The sequence below is a fragment of the Dromaius novaehollandiae genome, chromosome 16 (assembly GCF_036370855.1).
Source record: "Dromaius novaehollandiae isolate bDroNov1 chromosome 16, bDroNov1.hap1, whole genome shotgun sequence".
Lineage (NCBI taxonomy): Eukaryota > Metazoa > Chordata > Aves > Casuariiformes > Dromaiidae > Dromaius > Dromaius novaehollandiae.
The window spans coordinates 11,490,033-11,506,898 of record NC_088113.1 but is presented as its reverse complement, the minus strand read 5'-3'; the positions used below and the strand labels follow the sequence as shown (position 1 = coordinate 11,506,898).

The window sequence follows — 16,866 nt, the reverse complement described above, 5'->3', positions numbered from 1 at the left end:
GTCAAAGCTAAAAGTATATCACTGCATACAGTATACCATCATACTCTTTGTTACATCTAAAAATACTCACCATAAAATGTAACTTGTGTGCAAAAGTATTGAGTTAATCAATTGTCAACATTAAGCCTTGTATTTTGGGGGCTTTGCAGATTTAAATTTGTGAGTAGTAATTCCGTAATGCCTTTTTTATTCTCAATGCAGTTGCTTCTGCTGAAAGGCATTTCTGAATTTCTGAAAGACATTTCTGTAGTTTAAGGGGTTTCCTGACTCCTGAGAAATAGAAAACATCTGTTTGCATGTACTGCAAAGTGAGAGTTTCTGAAAAAACTCCCTGTATTTGGAAAGTGTTAGGTAACTAAATACAGCTACCAGCTTCCTCACTAATACCCGCACAAATAAATAATCTACCTGATGCATGTGAGCTCAGACTTGCAGCTATGTAATTTGTATCTTTTAAAATATGTTGAGGTATATTTACCTACTGTGCTACACACTTGTACCAAGTGTTTCTGAAAATGTATGCCTTAATCTTCTATGCAGTTTGTGTGTGAGAGAGAAAATACTAAATCTTTGCAAACATGATTATTCAAGACAGAACAGGATAAGCTGGATAAGCAGAACAGTTTCACAGGAGACGCAGGAATGGGGATTACTATCCTGCATTTTAAATGTTTTGTATAGGTGGAAAGGAAAGAAGTATCTTATAGACATAAAGTAATAATTCAAAGATCCAAGGACTGATATTCAGATCAATAATTCTGTCTACAACTGAAGCTTAGTGGTAATGCTAAACACTTCCAAGAACAAGAATCCCTAAAACACGTTAGTATCAGTGAGACACAGTGGCAGAATTTTAATCTTGGCTTGTAGTTATTCTCTATTGATTGTATTTAAGCACCCTAATGGAGAATGTGAAAATATTCTGATAAATAAAAATCCAAAGGAACTCAAATACAACATTAATTATTCAAAACTTTCATATCTGAACTGTAAAGCAAATTGCTGTGTCTATGATGCTTTCATAGACGGTCCTTTCAGTGTCATTTACCCATTTAACCAAGGAAATCTAAAGGAGATAGCCAGGCAATGTATTTCAGTATCTGGAGCCCCTGGGAGTTCATGATAGTTATGACTTGTCATATCATATTACATAATTTTGAAGTGATAACCAGACCAAAGGCTTAAATGTACTGCAAAAGTGCAATGGCTTTTTCCTGGGAAACAAACTGGGGAGCTTTTCCATGATTAAGCCTCTTCTACCATATTTGACATACATTGTAGCCCACTAATATAAAATACAGGAGATGCATCTTCGATTTTACATTTACAACATGGTGCATTGATGTGGTATTCAATTTTATTCTTAACATAGAAAATCCCAATACACTGTAATAAAATCAATGACAGCAAACGACCGCATTGGTACGTAACTGGTAATTTGAAAATAATTAAAATCCGGAATGCCAAAATCAGCTATCACCAATTCAGCTTCACAGCTTTTCAGACTAACCAAGTGTGCAAGCAAGGGCTTGTATATGTAATTGCAGTGGAACAGACATACTGCAGTGACTTGCATACCTGCCTTGCTCGAGTGTCAGTCACTCACAGGCATTTGATTCCAAATATCGCACATCTTCCATAGTAACAGGCAAGGCCACGGGCACAGTTTTGTGGAAGGAGACAGTTACTCCTCCATGCTAGAGTGCAGCTAAAAGCAACTTAACCAGCTGTACAAAGAACACAAAAAGCTTCTGATTCCTCTTTTATACTATTTTATCTTTAGATAAATATATTTTACTAGAGGACTGAGTATACCGAAAAGATTCTATCAGTGACTATATGATTGCTTAATATGGTATTTGGATAAAATGAGTGTGTCTGAAAGCCCAGAGCTCTCCTTACATGCCTGTGCAGCATACACATTCCAGAAGAAAAGGCTACATTAGGCGTGCCATGCCTGCGGTACCTGTTTTTCACCACGTACTGTTCTCTGAGTAGCTGTGACAAACCATTAACTATTGGGAAACTAGTTGTACATGCACACACATACACAAACATCATCTAAGGCTAACTATCTACAAAATGCCAGGCTCTGAGGGGTTAGCCCATGTGGGATTTTAATTAACCAGCAATACTTATTAAATTTCCTTCACTGTGAACACATAGAGCTATTTAATATGCATGGTGACAGAATTATTAATTTGGAGATTTTTATGCCTGGCATTTTGAACCTCTCTTTCTTGAGTTGGGCCTTTTGTAAGCAGTTATCTCGATGGTCACTTTTCCAGGGGGGTTCAAAATCTGTACATGATGGATTTGGGATCTGGCTAGTTCATTGGTTTCCTTTGGTTTCCCTCTGCCCCTGGGGATGCTTTACTGTGTATCCACTTGGGTTGGCACCTGAGTAATGATGGAGAATCCCTACTCTGATAGATCATGTGTCTAACACGTAACCTAGGGTAATTGCACTACAATCAGAAGGCATGTAGTACTATGCATCTTTGGTAGCTTACCTTCCTCCTCCTTTCTCTATACTTGCCTATGTTCCCATTTTGCACGGTACTTGTCATTCTGGATCCTTTGCTGCTCTATATTATCCTAACTTTCCTTCCTCTCATATTATTCTCAGTGCTATCCTTTTCATGCTTTTATGGTGTTTTTAATTGAGCTTACTTCAAAAGTGTTTTTTCTTGGCATTTTTTCCTCTGTCTCTTGAGTTATCTAGATGGAATTTGCTGAGAGTTGCTCTCATTTGGAAGTGTTTTTAATTAGGAGAAAAACAATTTATTTTTTGTCAACTCATTATTTTGAATTCTTACTTAATTAAGAGCTAATGCATGAAAAGGTGAAATACATTATACTAAAATTAAGATGTCTCAACTAACACCATTAACTGTTATGTTATTATGGCCTGTGGGGTAGAAGAGTGGGAAGAATCCTCTGATATGGAAATTTTAAACCTGGACTGGCACCAGGGGACGCACGCATGCTCACTGGCATTTAATTAAAAATGTCACTGGAGAGCTGCTGAGTAACTTCCATCTTGAACAATCGAGCCTGAACTCCTGGTGACTCAGGCTTCTCCGGATCATTCATGAGGAGAAGCTCTCAGTGTCTATGTACAATAGAGTCATAATGTTAATGTCAGCAGCAAAAAAAATGTGCAGGGCATTCAGAGATACACAAGCTAAGCTACGTATCAAAAGACTACTAAAAAGTTAATTTTGGGGAAGCCGCGTAATCTATAACTGAAACACAGTTATGCCACTGAACTGCCAAGGAGAAAGTGTACCTAATGAAAAAGTAAAGAGGAAAGAAATGAGGATGAGACTATATTAATAAAATAGCAACATAGCTGCTTAAAAAGATGTGGGCTTTATTGCCTGAACAATAAATCTTGTCTCTGTTGGCTTCAATTTCAGAATTTAGTGCTTCAACATAAATAATTTTCAGCAGATACTAAGTCCATACAGGACATGAATACATTGGTCTTTAATAAGGAAAACCGAAGCATTTAATGGTGGAGATGTAAAGGAAGAAGAGTATACCCACAACCGGCTAGCTCTGCTGGAGCAATACTGCCAGATACAGCAACTTTTCACAAGCAGGGACAGGGAGTGACGGCAGTGGGGGAACTGGCTGGCCACCTTACAGACACACAGGCACGCTACAGTAAGTAGAACCTGGGTCTCAGTTTAGTCTTCTATTTAAAATATTATTATATGCCTATTTACACATCTACAGAGGAAAAGAAAATGTATCGCTGAGATGAAATCTCATCCTACGGCTTTGAATTTTATCATAAAGAACAAGAAAAAGCATCCTTTTTCTAGTTTTTGCTGAGATTGATATAACCACTGACTAGAAAACTACACCATGGATTATTTTAAGGTTAATTTTTCAGATAGTGCCTATTGTTGGAAAGGGGTCTTGTATAATATGGCTTGTTTATGGCAATGAATGATTTCAATTGTTCAAAGTTTTTGGGGTAGTTCATAGAATAACAAGCTCAAAAAACATTTCTTCCTGCATTGCACATCTATTTATTCTCAGAAAGCAATACTTTTAAAAACAACTGATCCACACTGAGGAGCACTAACTTAACTTTTACCATTCAGGAGAAAATCCCATATGTTACTGTGGACAGTTCAATGAAAAACTTGTTTGACATGGATAATATATCAGAAAGATCAAATGTGTTTAGAAAAGCATTAGGAATTGACTAAACAATAATCCTCAAACCTTGTAACATCTCTGTATCAGCAAGTGGCTACTCTCATCCGGGGGTGCTATGTTCTTCTGTGGCCACACAATCTTAAAAGAGATATAGTAAGAAGAAATAGTTTTGAGACGGGTGAAGTGCCTGCAGGACTAATGAGATCCATGTGTGAGAACAAGCAGATGAGATTGGAACTGCTTCTCTTAGAGAGGGAAACAAAAAAAAGGGCGGGGGGAGAACTGCAAAAGGGATCTAAGCGCACGGTGATGACCCCCTCCGGGAACGCGGAGGCTCTCCGGCCTTCCCTCATGTCGGAAGCAGCTGAGGACACTCAGAAACTCCAGGACTGGGGCGTCACTAGCCCATCATTTCTGGGATCTCAAGATGAGCACAGAAAGTGCTCACTTGGCCCTTTTCTTATTTCAGATGCTCTTTCTAGTTCTCATTCCTCTTTCAGCTTATTTATTGCTGCTTTTTTTTGTTTGACTTGACAGGGATTTTTGTTTTTGATTTGGCTCCACAGTACTATCCATCTGCTTAGCTTCAGCTTTACTGGCTAAAACAGCCAAAAAACCAGCTCTAATAAGATACCCATAGTTTTAGAGTATGTGAGTATATTAAATACATTAAACTGTTCAAATGCAATTTAGCTGTGAAAAATTCAAGAAACAAATTCCTGAATGGAAATCTGGGCTCTTCCAGAGAGGTGGTTTCATTTTCAGTACCTTCGCAGGACCACATTCTCAGCTTGTTCCACTTACTTGGAGACATAAACTAATTCTCAGTACCAAAAGATATAATGCAGTTCACACGGAAGTGCAATTAGATACAGAGTTATACTCATATACACCGCACAATCAGTTTTATATCCAACAAATGCAACACCACACCTACACACATTAATTTCTGTTACACCAGGAGTTAACACATAATTTAGAAACCACAGTAGAGTGAGACAAAGTTCTGTATGCATGAGTCTGTATCTGCACAGGGACACACCACCACCCCTACTCCAGGGACAGTAAGTGTGCTGCTGTGCACAGCAATGGTAAACTTGTGTGAGAAAATACTACCGCTTTCACAAAATGACTGAGTTTCCTCATGCAATTTTCTGCCAGTGTTTCCAGGGAGAAAGCCTGAATTCTGCAGTGCTACCTACTACATTTCTAGAACTGATCCATTTTATTTATGTTTAGAGATAATTTTTCCTAATTTGTCTTTGTTTCACAAATCAGACAGCTATGCACTAACTGCTCTGCTTCTTCTTAGCCTGCTATTCAGCCTTGTAATTATATCAGATAAACAGACAAATCTAAAAAATAGAATGAAGAGAAATCAGTGGCCCATTGGTAGAATAAATGTAAATTACATATAAATGTACAAAAATTATGATGGTTAATTAAACAGCTTCTGAATTTTGATCACATTTCCATACTTATTTAAAATTGAGACAAAATGGAAAGATTTGTAGAGTGCCAACTCTGGATATTTCCATTTAATTTCCATTATATTTTATTCAATACATGTTGCGTTTCCAGGGTTTTTAACTAACATTCTACTACTCCCCATATACAAATGTAGTACATACTTTTAAATTTACCCTGAACTCATTTTGTCAGTGAGATGTTCCTGCATATGTTTTTGCTGGACTTGCTTAATTTGTCCATTGTACTGCTTCCAATATGATGAGCCCTCAAAGAGAAAAAACCATGCCAAAATGAAATGCTGGAGGCTGAGAAATACATAAACTCCACTAGAAAATGGATTCCCGGATACCTGCCTATCCCACTAATCAGCAGAGAAAATGAAATCCACTGTAAAGAGACATGGGTTGTCAAGCCCTGGTTAACCATACTGCAATACCATCTTTGTTACAAAAAACCAAAACAAAACGAGATACATTTTCTCTGCCTATGTATGTGAGAGCGAGACAAAGAGGGTCCATGCAGTTCTGGTCCTGGCTCTGATTCTGTTGCTTCATATTCTGACAACAAGTACAAATGACCTAATTCATGCTGCTTAAATTGTACTGCTGTAGATGAGGATCTAGCTTCTGGTATGACTTAATTCACAAATTGTATCTTCTCTTTCTGTCTCCAGTTACTCCATCATTAATGCCACATAATTTTAAGAATGAATTCTGCAGAATTCCTTCCCACAGAGAACCTATGGGATCTCAGTAAGAATTCTGGATGCTATGACTCTTTCTTTGTTCATTTTTAATTAACAAAAAACAGTAATAAAGCTAATGACAAGATACAGCAAGTCTGAAGTTTCACTGAAGGCAATTAACAGACCAATTTTAGTTTTGTTTTTCAGAAGGCCGAGGTTACATTGCAAATCAGTTAGTCCTGTCTTCTCCAGTACAGGCAAACGGTGTCAAACTGAGCAAAAGAACAATACAGAAGATGAGGGAGATGTAAATGAGTGAGCTGAGAAAATGCTGAAAGTGAGCTGAAAGCTAAAAGCTTCCCTGTTCTCATTTCAAGGAAGTTAATGGACTGACACCCAGGAAGAACTTCACACTTGCAATCAAGGTACAGATGGTTGCAAAGACTCCACCATAATCTAAGCCCTAAGAACTTGTCCAACAGGTTTCTGTGCAAATGCAAGCTGCCTTCTCTTGGTTTCCTGTTTTCATTTGACCCTTCACACTGGCCATCCATGAACTGTCATTGTCAAAGCAAAATGCAGTTTTAAGCACGAAGCTCTGTGCATATGAGCAGATAGTGACCTTATCCCTGAGTGTTAGTTCACCAGGCCACATGCAGCAGGCTTTCACATCACAATCTAGTGGAGATGGCTGTACAGACGTAAGACAGAGCTTCAAACAGGCACAAAGTGAAGAAGGAATGTGTCTAACCCGGGCAGGCTTCAATGGCTGAAAAAGAAATAGTTTTTGACTTGCTTTTAATGGTCTTGTGCAATTGTCAGAACTAAAGAAAAACACCCTCTGGCAGTTTAACATATACAGCACTAGCAGACATTCTTAGTGCATAGAAACAGCATTTTTTTAATTCACTCTGGCATTCTTCAGATGATACTAGGAAGTCATGTATCAATGTATCCTGCAAATTCCAAAGACTACAAAATTTTCACTCTTTAGCTTTTCAGAATCAACCCTCTGACAAAGCAATTGAAACAGATGTATAGGAGAAAAATGGCTACCCGGCTGTAAGGTCCGCCTGCTAGAGCATGTACCAGCTTGGCTGGCAAGTATACAACACGCATTATGGGATCAGGCAAGCCCAAGTACAGGCACTCTACAGTAGAGTTCACCAAAATGCACAGTTCTTATGTGATACTGTGCTACATTTTGTTGATGGCACCCTCTGTGAAATCTGTATTTTTCAGGAGATAAATTGATATCCCCCATTATATACCTCAGAAAATGCACATGCATGCATACACACATTTCCCACATATGAGTCCCAACAAAGGCGCAGGTGGAACACAGGTCTGCCTCCTTGCTGATCACCAGAAATAGCAAATGGGGTATTTTTGGCAAGAGCATAAATTATACAAAATTAACCACCAGCAAGTACATCCATGTATTGATCAGAGGTAGCACAGACCAGAGGACAGAATTATAAGGCAAAATGATCTTGTGAACCTCAAGACGAAAATTTAGAAAAACAATGAAAGTGAAAACAGACAATAGCTACACACGACATGTAGGACAAACCAACTGTGCAAAGAAAAGAAAAGAAAGAGGCAGAGAGTTTAGGAAGTATCTGTTCATAAGGGACGTGAGTTTTAAAGTGAAATCAGCCAACATGCATGAACAATGTCATGCTTTTGCAAAAAAGTGTAATCATAATCACGGGCTTCTTAAACAGTAATATCCCCTGTAAGACAGGCAAAGTAATAACTCTGGGCCATTCAGCACTGCTAAGACCTCAGCTGGAACACAGCATTAAATCTGTGCACTACATATCAAGAAATATGTGAACAACCTGGGGAAATCCAGAGGAGAACAAGAATGACAAGAGGTCTAGAAAACACGATTTATGAAGAGAGACTGAAATAAATTGTCTTCAGTCTTAGAATACTAAGGGGAAACATGGCAGCAGGCTTTAAATATGTACAGGGAATGGAAGGGAATATTCTAACAGAAAGGAAAGTGAATCAGTGGTACAGATCACTAAGGGAGAGTTGTGATGGTTGTTAAGCACAGGTTAGGCAAACATGTATTGCAGATGACACAGTTGTTCCTGGCTTGCAACTCAGGGAATACTCTGATAATATCTCAAGGTCCCTTCCAGCCCCTTTTGCCTAGGATACTACAATCTAGAAAGTCACTGAGTCTGCCTAAATTCAGTGAAAATCTCAAGAATCTCCTGCAATTTTACTACTGTTAGATCTTACTTTCTCCCACCCCTTTCCAGTCTTCTATGCCAGACTAACCCAGTTTTGGAACCAGTACAACTATTTGGCTTAAAGATTTGGGCTTTCAATTCTTGTTTCTTTAATTAAAATGTGATACTTGCACAATCTCTAATGTGGACACCAGTAAACATAAGAAAAGATCCTTTATACCAGTATGACAGACCCTCTATCCATATGAGAACAGCTGTGGCAGTGTCAGGCAATATGATATTGTGCTGATTTAATGCAAACTCAAATAAAATGCATAACCTCTGTGTGTAAACAATTCACAATCTTTGGCAAACATGTGATTTCCAAAAAAGTATCCCTGACTGTTGAATAGGAGGATGCTTTTACGATTCCATCTAGAATAACATAACATTGTCCAGAGTTTCCCAAACCATCATCTCTTGACTCAATCCATCAAACAGATATCTGTTTCATAGCTAGATCATTTTGAGATCCCATCTGCACAGAGATTAATAAAGTAAATGGAAAAATGTGAGAATTACAGTGAGAGAAATATTCGGCAGCCAGGACCTAGCTTTTAGGTTTGCAAATGTAAACTGAATATTTGCATGGGCAAATAATCACACATGTGGAGCTAGAGCTGAAAATTTGATCCACAACACTCTGAACTGGAACGTAATGGCAAGCTCCTACTTCATGTTCCGTGTTTCATCAAGATTTTAAACCGTGCAAACTCTTTCATGTCTGCTCTGATAGATGCAGTTGAAGTTTTTCATACGCAAATAAATGACATTTGTTATAACTGAACTAGTGCAAATACAAAGGATCAATACCCGTACGCTAGGGAAATCCCCCTGGGACTAGAGATTCTGAAACAAGACGGTTCTTTGAAGCGCCCTTCTGTTAACTGCTTTCCTTGGAGAAGTTTAAGAGGGCATATTAATTAGCCTCAAACTAAGTTGACCCAGGTATGCTTTGAAGCATATAACATAATGTGATAGTACTGAGACCCCAATATGACATAAAAGACACAAAAAGTTTTGATTTTAAGAATGTTCAATTAAAAAGGTAGCCTGCAAATCTGCAAAGCCCCATAACCAAAGAGAAAGAGGATTACAGCTGGCAGTGCTCTCAGTGACTTAATTTACATGTGAAAGAACTCAAATTCTAGTTAATTATACTGCAGACACAACCCAGGGTATGGATATTCATTTCTTATTAGAAAGCTCTAGCTTTTTCCTCCCTCTCTTTTTTTACAGATTCCTCACCTCATTGGTGTTCACAGAGCTGCAGAAAAACATCCTGCTAAAATACACCAATAAAAGTATGACAAACATTGATAACAAAATTGCTTTAGTGTGAGGATCTTATTCATTCCAAGACTATTTAGACAAATATTCTGCTTATCTCTTCTTCTGCCAGATGCTCACATGATTCTCCTAAACTTACTATTAATAAAAGAACCTGTTACTTCATAATTCATATAGAAATGAATGGGAATTTAAAAAATCTACACTCCTTCTGCAAAAAATCTTCAGTCATGCACTACTGTCTTCAAAATTCTTCCCATCTTCTCCCCTCTCTATCTTCATTCTGGTTACAAACAAGAGAATTAAGCTGTAACCGAGTTCATATTCTCACAGTCCACATCAGTGAGATGCATTTCAGTCGCAGCCTCCGGAAGGGCTGCATTTTTCAATGAGCGAGCCCTGGAACCATTCACTAGAGCAAGTGGCTTAAAATAATCTTCTTTCTGCTGGTCTTTCTCCTCCTCTCTATTATATTATATTACATTAGAAACATACACGGTGGTTTTATGAGCTTTTAAAAGCATATTTGGAAATTAAATTTTAAAAATGAATATTTGTAGATAGGTGTGTGTGTATGGGCGGGGGGAGTGTGTGTATATTTTGTGTATGAATCTGGAAAAAAAGATAGGTGGTGTTCCTTTTCCCTTGATTGACTACTGATTTCCCCCATAGCGAAGGCCCCATAGGAACACCATGGTTCTGCTCCTCTGCTAGTCTAGCTGCCCTTCTTTCCAAACGAACCAAATGCATAGGGACTGATACTGGATACTCTGTCAGGCACATTAATGAGCTACCTGACTGCAGTTGGTGAAGCTTGTGAAAACCTGCAGAAACTTCTGTACTTTTTGCTTCCCCAAATGAACCTGGAAGACGTATCAGCCGTAACCAAAAGACACCATCAGCACAAGCAGGTAGAAATAAAGCAGCAAGACTGGTAGGTTATTTATCCTAATAGTGCCTCCTCAGCGCGGTTGTATTTGTCAAGAAATGGCCACTAATGGAGAGCTGCCAGAGGATGATGGTGCAGCTGCAGCTTTAAGCTCCTTTTGCACCTTTCAGAAACACAGTTCAGGCTTCCAGACTCGTTCAGCCATGGGGGGAACCTGCACTACCCTCCAGCTGCCTCGTGGCTCCGCAGAAATTCTGCTTCTGGTACGCCCCTTCCAACACCAGCCCGGTCTATGTACGACATGCCCCCCGGGCAGGCACTCCGAAGGCCTGCCGGAAGCCACCGAATGTGGACTCTGTACATGGAAATTTCTTTCAGACCGTAAGGTGTCTGTTAGAGTAGCTTCATGAATCTTATCAACCTTTTTTTTCTAAAGAGTAGAGCAGGGCCAGCCAATGGTGTTAGTATCTCCTCAAACCTCTACCAGTTTTCCCAACACTTAATATGTGTTTGGTATTGTTTGAAAATGTTTGTCTGAATATTTTTTTCAATTTTTTCAGACATGTTTGCTTTCCTGGATTTTCCTTTCCTGGGGTATTCAAGTGGGCTCAAAGACAAACTGAGTTAAAACAATCAGGTTTTACTTGCTTCCCAAGTAACATGATCACAAGATTACCACAATTTCAAATTAAAGCTATTAAACAGTCTGTATTCATCTATTTCCATCACCTCTAGGCAACTCCATAGCAAACCTCAGCTGAGGTTAATAGTTGTGTAAAAAATAGAATCCAAATGATATTCACTATTGCATGTTTCCTAAAATTATATATGCATTTTCTGTTTGTTCTGGGCTTCCACTATGACACAAAACTGATTCATTAAATTTCGCCTATAAATCCATCCATGGCTAGAGCAAGCTCTCTTCAACAACAGCTACTTCAGCTGAGATTCACAGCTAGGGTGTTTTCACACTTTCCAAACGCACATGCATAAACTTAAGACTCCAAACTGATAGTGGGGCATTGCTCTCGGACTCGCTGAGCGTACCACTGATTTCAGCAGGATTTTCCAGGTACTTAGGACATTTCATGTACAATTCCACATATGGACTTAGGATCCTACGTATAACAAAGCATCCGGATTTGACTATTCTTCCTTCCCCCTTTTCTTAACAACTTTTCCCAGCTCAAAATTAACTAGCATATGGATCCAAATTTATTAAAACAAAGCATGGGGTTTGATAGTTTTCAGAGCTCTGTTCTAATCATACCTGCTGCAGGGCGATATGACACGAGCATGTGTTTACCTTCATCCTATATCTGAAGAGGAAGGAACCCTGGCTGCTCTAAATTATTTGAAGTGCTATTTAACCTTTTCTAGTATTGACATCATTTCCTTTGGGAGTGGAACGGAGCCTGTCATAGGTTATAGTTTTTATTCAGCACAGTAGATCTCATCTAGTCTGGCAAAGGTTCTTCTTTGACAATTAATTTCATGTTTTATTCATCCCAGAATTCTTTAAAGCTGCAAATCAAAATGCCACTCTGTGCATGCTAACCACATTATGAAGCGCCAGTATTGCAAATAAAGGTGCTTTTTGCATAGCAATCAGATTGCCTCTTTTCAGAGAAAATGAATTTAGCTCTGTATTTATCTCACTAATTGCATTCATAGCATTACAGACAAAATAGCACCCACCTCAGATTTACATTATGCAAAACCTAATCTCTGTAAGTTACTAAACCAAAAGTGAGCCATACGTTTCCTCCTGAGACCCAGAAAACACATTATTTGAACTGTCAATCCATACGAATTAGATTTATCAGGAAAAAAGCTTAGATACCATAAACTATAACAGAATAATCACCTCAGAGCATGTGTGCGCTGTAAATTCACTGCTTAGTAGAAAAACAGGACAGCTGACCAAGCACATGTTGCTGAATTTATGTCCCCACAATAATTATAAAAGTGAAGAGACAGTGGTATTATTTGAGTTCAGTTAAATTCAAGAAATAATGTAGCATTCAAATGGGAAGTGGTGCGAGCTCTCCCAGCCATCCCTCCCAGATGCCCCAGGGCTCCATTAAGCTTATGTGTGAGGTTAGTCAGTTTTCACTGTCCCACTGCAAGCCTGAAAAATGAAAATCTTCCATAAAAAGGTATATAAAGTGTGCCTCAACCAACCAGCAGGAAAAATACTTTACACAAAGACTTACAATTCAGGGGCCAGAATCTGCTGCTGTTGTTTAGGCACAACTCCCATTGACGTCAATGGGTCCTTTGCGCGAAGCTGCTCTGAGGAAAGACTGTGAGACTCAACCCCAGGTCGAGATGCTGAAACCTAGAAAAAAGTGTGTAGGACACATGATTGCAGCTGAGTATTGCCAAGGGTTTTTAAGCACTGCTTTGTGCTGTAATTAGTGTTCCACCTCCTACTCTATTAGCTCTAGCCGTGTGTAAAGCACTCTTAGCAAATTTCCGCGACACAACAGATTGAGCGAGTGCATTAGAGACGGTGTTTTCATACTAGGGATTCTTTTCCATTTTTAATTCTTTGTGAAGGTCTCTGCTCACTGAAATGACTCACATGGTTGGTGCATTATTATTCCACAGACTTCACTTCAAAGTGCCAGCAATTTAGACTCTGAGATGAAACTGTGGCACAGCAGAAGCAACGCATATCATTTGTGAAGTCTAATTGCAGCTTTTTCTGATGGACTTCGTACTGACATGTGTCTGGTCATATTATGATATAAAAAGGAAAGACTACAGGATACTATAGGAGAACCTAGTGCTTTGGATATCCACACATGCTCAAGAGAAGGCAGTAACACTGATCTTTGTTCAGATACAGCCAGAGGAATATTAAAACTAAGATCACAAAGCTTAAAGAATGTAGGAATGGCTGCCCTGGGTCAGACCAAAGGGTTAGCAGTGAAGACTGCGGGAAGCTTACAAGATACTTTCTCAAATTTTTCTCCTAGCTTGCAGCAATTTACAGTCTATGGACACCCTGAGTGAGAACCAGTATCTTGATATTTAATATCTTTCAGCAGATTTTTCTTCCATCAATTTCTCCAGTCATTTTAAAAACTACTTTGCCTCCAAGCATCTTGTAGCAAGGGGGACAGATGACTGTAAGTTGCATGCACAAATGAGGTTTTCCTGTGTGTAGATGCATAACCTTGTTTCGCCAAAGTTTAAAGATGTGACATCCATTATTTATTGCCATTGCAAACTTTTAGTGAGGTTACGGTTATTTTCTGTGGTGCTGACCAAAATGAAGAGCATCACAAGCACTAAGGAATTTATTCTAAAACTTCTAAGGCAGGTAGAAAAATATTTTCTTAATTTTATATTACAGCATAAAGAGACTATTTGCCTCAATATGTCAAATATGACACAGGTAGTCTGTGGTAAATCCAAGAGCCGAATCTAGGTCATCAGCTTCCCTCTTTGTTCTCTAAAGTACAAGGAAGAAAAAGCATAGCAAACTACAGAGTAAGAAAAGATCAATACTGAAGAGCTTTTAAAGGCTTAAGAATAAATTCAGGTCTGAAGTGAGCTAATGAAGCTGAAAGGTATTGTACCCACTTTCACCGTTTCTGCAGCATTTGTCCTTGTTCTGCTCTCCACAGCTGTGAGCTTTGCCGGTGAAATATCTAACGTGGGCGGTGCTCTGCACTCTTATAAAATATTTGTATTTATCTCTGTGCAGACTTCTTTTATAATATGTCTCCCTTCTTGAGCAAAACACGTTGCTTTGGCTTCATTGTTAGCTAAATGTAATTTTGGAAGGTTTCTGCTTGTGGACTCTTCTGCTTATGGGATAAGCCCAGCGGCTGGAAGCCTCCACAAATGGCTCTCGGCAGAACAGGAACGAGGCCGTCCCTTCTGAAGTGAAATAAACCCCATGCAAACCACGAAAGAAACTCTAAGAAAAGCATCATTCAGCTCATCTGCTTTAAAAGCCAAGGAAAAATATTATGAGCATTGGACATTAACTCCAATAAGTCAATTCAGGGAAGTACTTTATATACTTTCCATTTTGTTCCCACAACTTCCGTGTTGCGGGGAGGGGAAAGGGGAAGTGTGCTAAAATCCTATATTATATGCATTTCCTTCTACAGTAAAACAGGAGAGGTGAAACAAATGGCAGTGGTACCTCTCCTAAACCGACTTTTTGATGTCTATTCTTGCATCTTATTTATGAACAATTTTGAGTAATTCTGCAGCGACACTGCATTGTGTCTCATTATAATGGAAGTTCTCACAGGTAAATTGCTCTGTGCCAGATAATGTTTTCTCCATCACACAATATTGTGGCATAAAAAGGCAGAAATAGACATATTTAGAAGAGGGAAGAACTGCTTTTGTATCAGTACTGAACAGAAATTACAGAAGGGTTTTATACCAAGGACAGGATTTTCTCAGATGGGCCAAGAAAATATAATTCATAGTTAAATCAGGAAGAAAATTCAGAGCAGCTGGTAATTTTTCTCTCTCTCAAATGTAACATCTCTTTTTCATGATACACTGATACATAGAAGCATCTTTCAGTTGTGAAGAGCTAAGGCATGTTCATGTTAATAACAGTTTTCCTCTTTCTTGTATACACATGTATATATGTGTGGGTATGTATACATACAGACATATATAAGATCTCCACTGTAGTTCTCAGAAGTCAACTTAGGAGTCAGGGGGGCATTCCTACTGGAACTATCTACGCCAACTGGGCCACAAAGGCACAATAATACAACCTTCTCTCTTCCATCCAAGTGATTTCTGCTCTGGATAGTTTGTCACGTCGCCAGCCGGACCTCACCTGGCAGGTCTGCATATCCATGCATCAGACTGCACATTGACTGACACTGAGTGTAATGTATGTTTCCATGATTCACCTTACAGTTTAAATGGTGTAGAAACCAAGAAAGGTCAGGAATGAAGTTATGCCAGAGGATCTAAATGTAGGCGAGGGAGCTAATGTTCTGCATCATTTCAAAGCAAGCGGCAGCTGGCAGCGTTTTGGAATTTTCTCAAGAACGGCACATTAATCTGACATTACTAGAAACTGGTCCTGATGAAACTAAATGGCTTATAAAAGCGCTAATAAAAAACTGTCATACAGATTAGGAACTCACCATTTTTTTCATAGATGACATATATGAGTTTCATATCAAGTAAGAGGCTGAACAATTTTTTCATGAATACTTTACGTAGGTTAGTTTACAATTCCCTTTATAAGAGTACCTGTTTAGCTGTTGTGATGGGGATGGGGTGATAACTGACTGTATAAAAATCAAGAGACAAACTAGAGTAGAAAACAGTAACTTTTCTATATGACAAAACCACACAGAGTGGTTTTAAGAAGCCACTCATTTAAAGGTAATACTATCACTGCAGTTTGATCCTTCTTGTATGAACTGCCTAAATTTTTTGCAATAACTTGTCTACCAAATTTCATCTGTTTTCCCTTTCACAAACTGTTAGAAAACAAATCTGCATTCTTGTAAATAATGAAAGACTTTACTGTTTCGTGTAAATATGTTTCAGTCTAGTATGGTGAAAATGAAACAAAAACGCATCTGTGAACATTCTCTCTTGCTTGCAAGAATATTTGTGGAAAAGAAAAGCTGTAAGTAATTATATAGCTTCACACATGCCCATGCTGAAAAGATTTTATTATTCATCTGTAGGATCACTCAACAGTTATTCTTCAAATAGCAAAAGCTATTTGTTAAACTTAGGTAGTCCAAAGACTAATTTGCATCTTAGATGACCAATTACAGATTGTGCAGCTACATAATGCATAACTGTAGTCCAAAATTTGTTCAAGTACACTGCATTAGAATGAATCACAAACAAGTTCATGGTCTACTCTCAAAAGCAGAAAAAGGGCTAACGTTGTCAGGAAGGTGGTTCACTGGAAAGAGTTCATACAGTTCCAGTTCAGTTAGGACTTGCTTGAATCGTTCAGAGCTCTACAGCACTCATTACTCCCGCCGTCTCACTGGCCACTCTGGTCACCTACTACAGTTCCAGTGATGTGACTAGACGCAGCTGCAATGAAGGGCATGAAGTCTGATCCAACCAAATAAAATTTTATTTAG

General features: G+C 38.7%; 1 long non-coding RNA gene across 7 annotated transcripts in view; it reads right to left on the bottom strand.

The window, feature by feature from the left end:
• Positions 1–16,866, bottom strand: part of LOC112986976 (uncharacterized) — a 276,385-nt gene that overhangs the window by 145,331 nt on the left and 114,188 nt on the right. For 6 of the 7 annotated variants that reach the window (XR_010391885.1, XR_010391886.1, XR_010391887.1 and 3 more), the window contains exon 7: positions 12,973–13,097. The exons of the other annotated variant lie outside the window; for it this stretch is intronic. This is a non-coding gene — a long non-coding RNA (uncharacterized LOC112986976). The remainder of the gene's footprint in view (positions 1–12,972; positions 13,098–16,866) is intronic. 7 annotated transcript variants of the gene reach the window in all.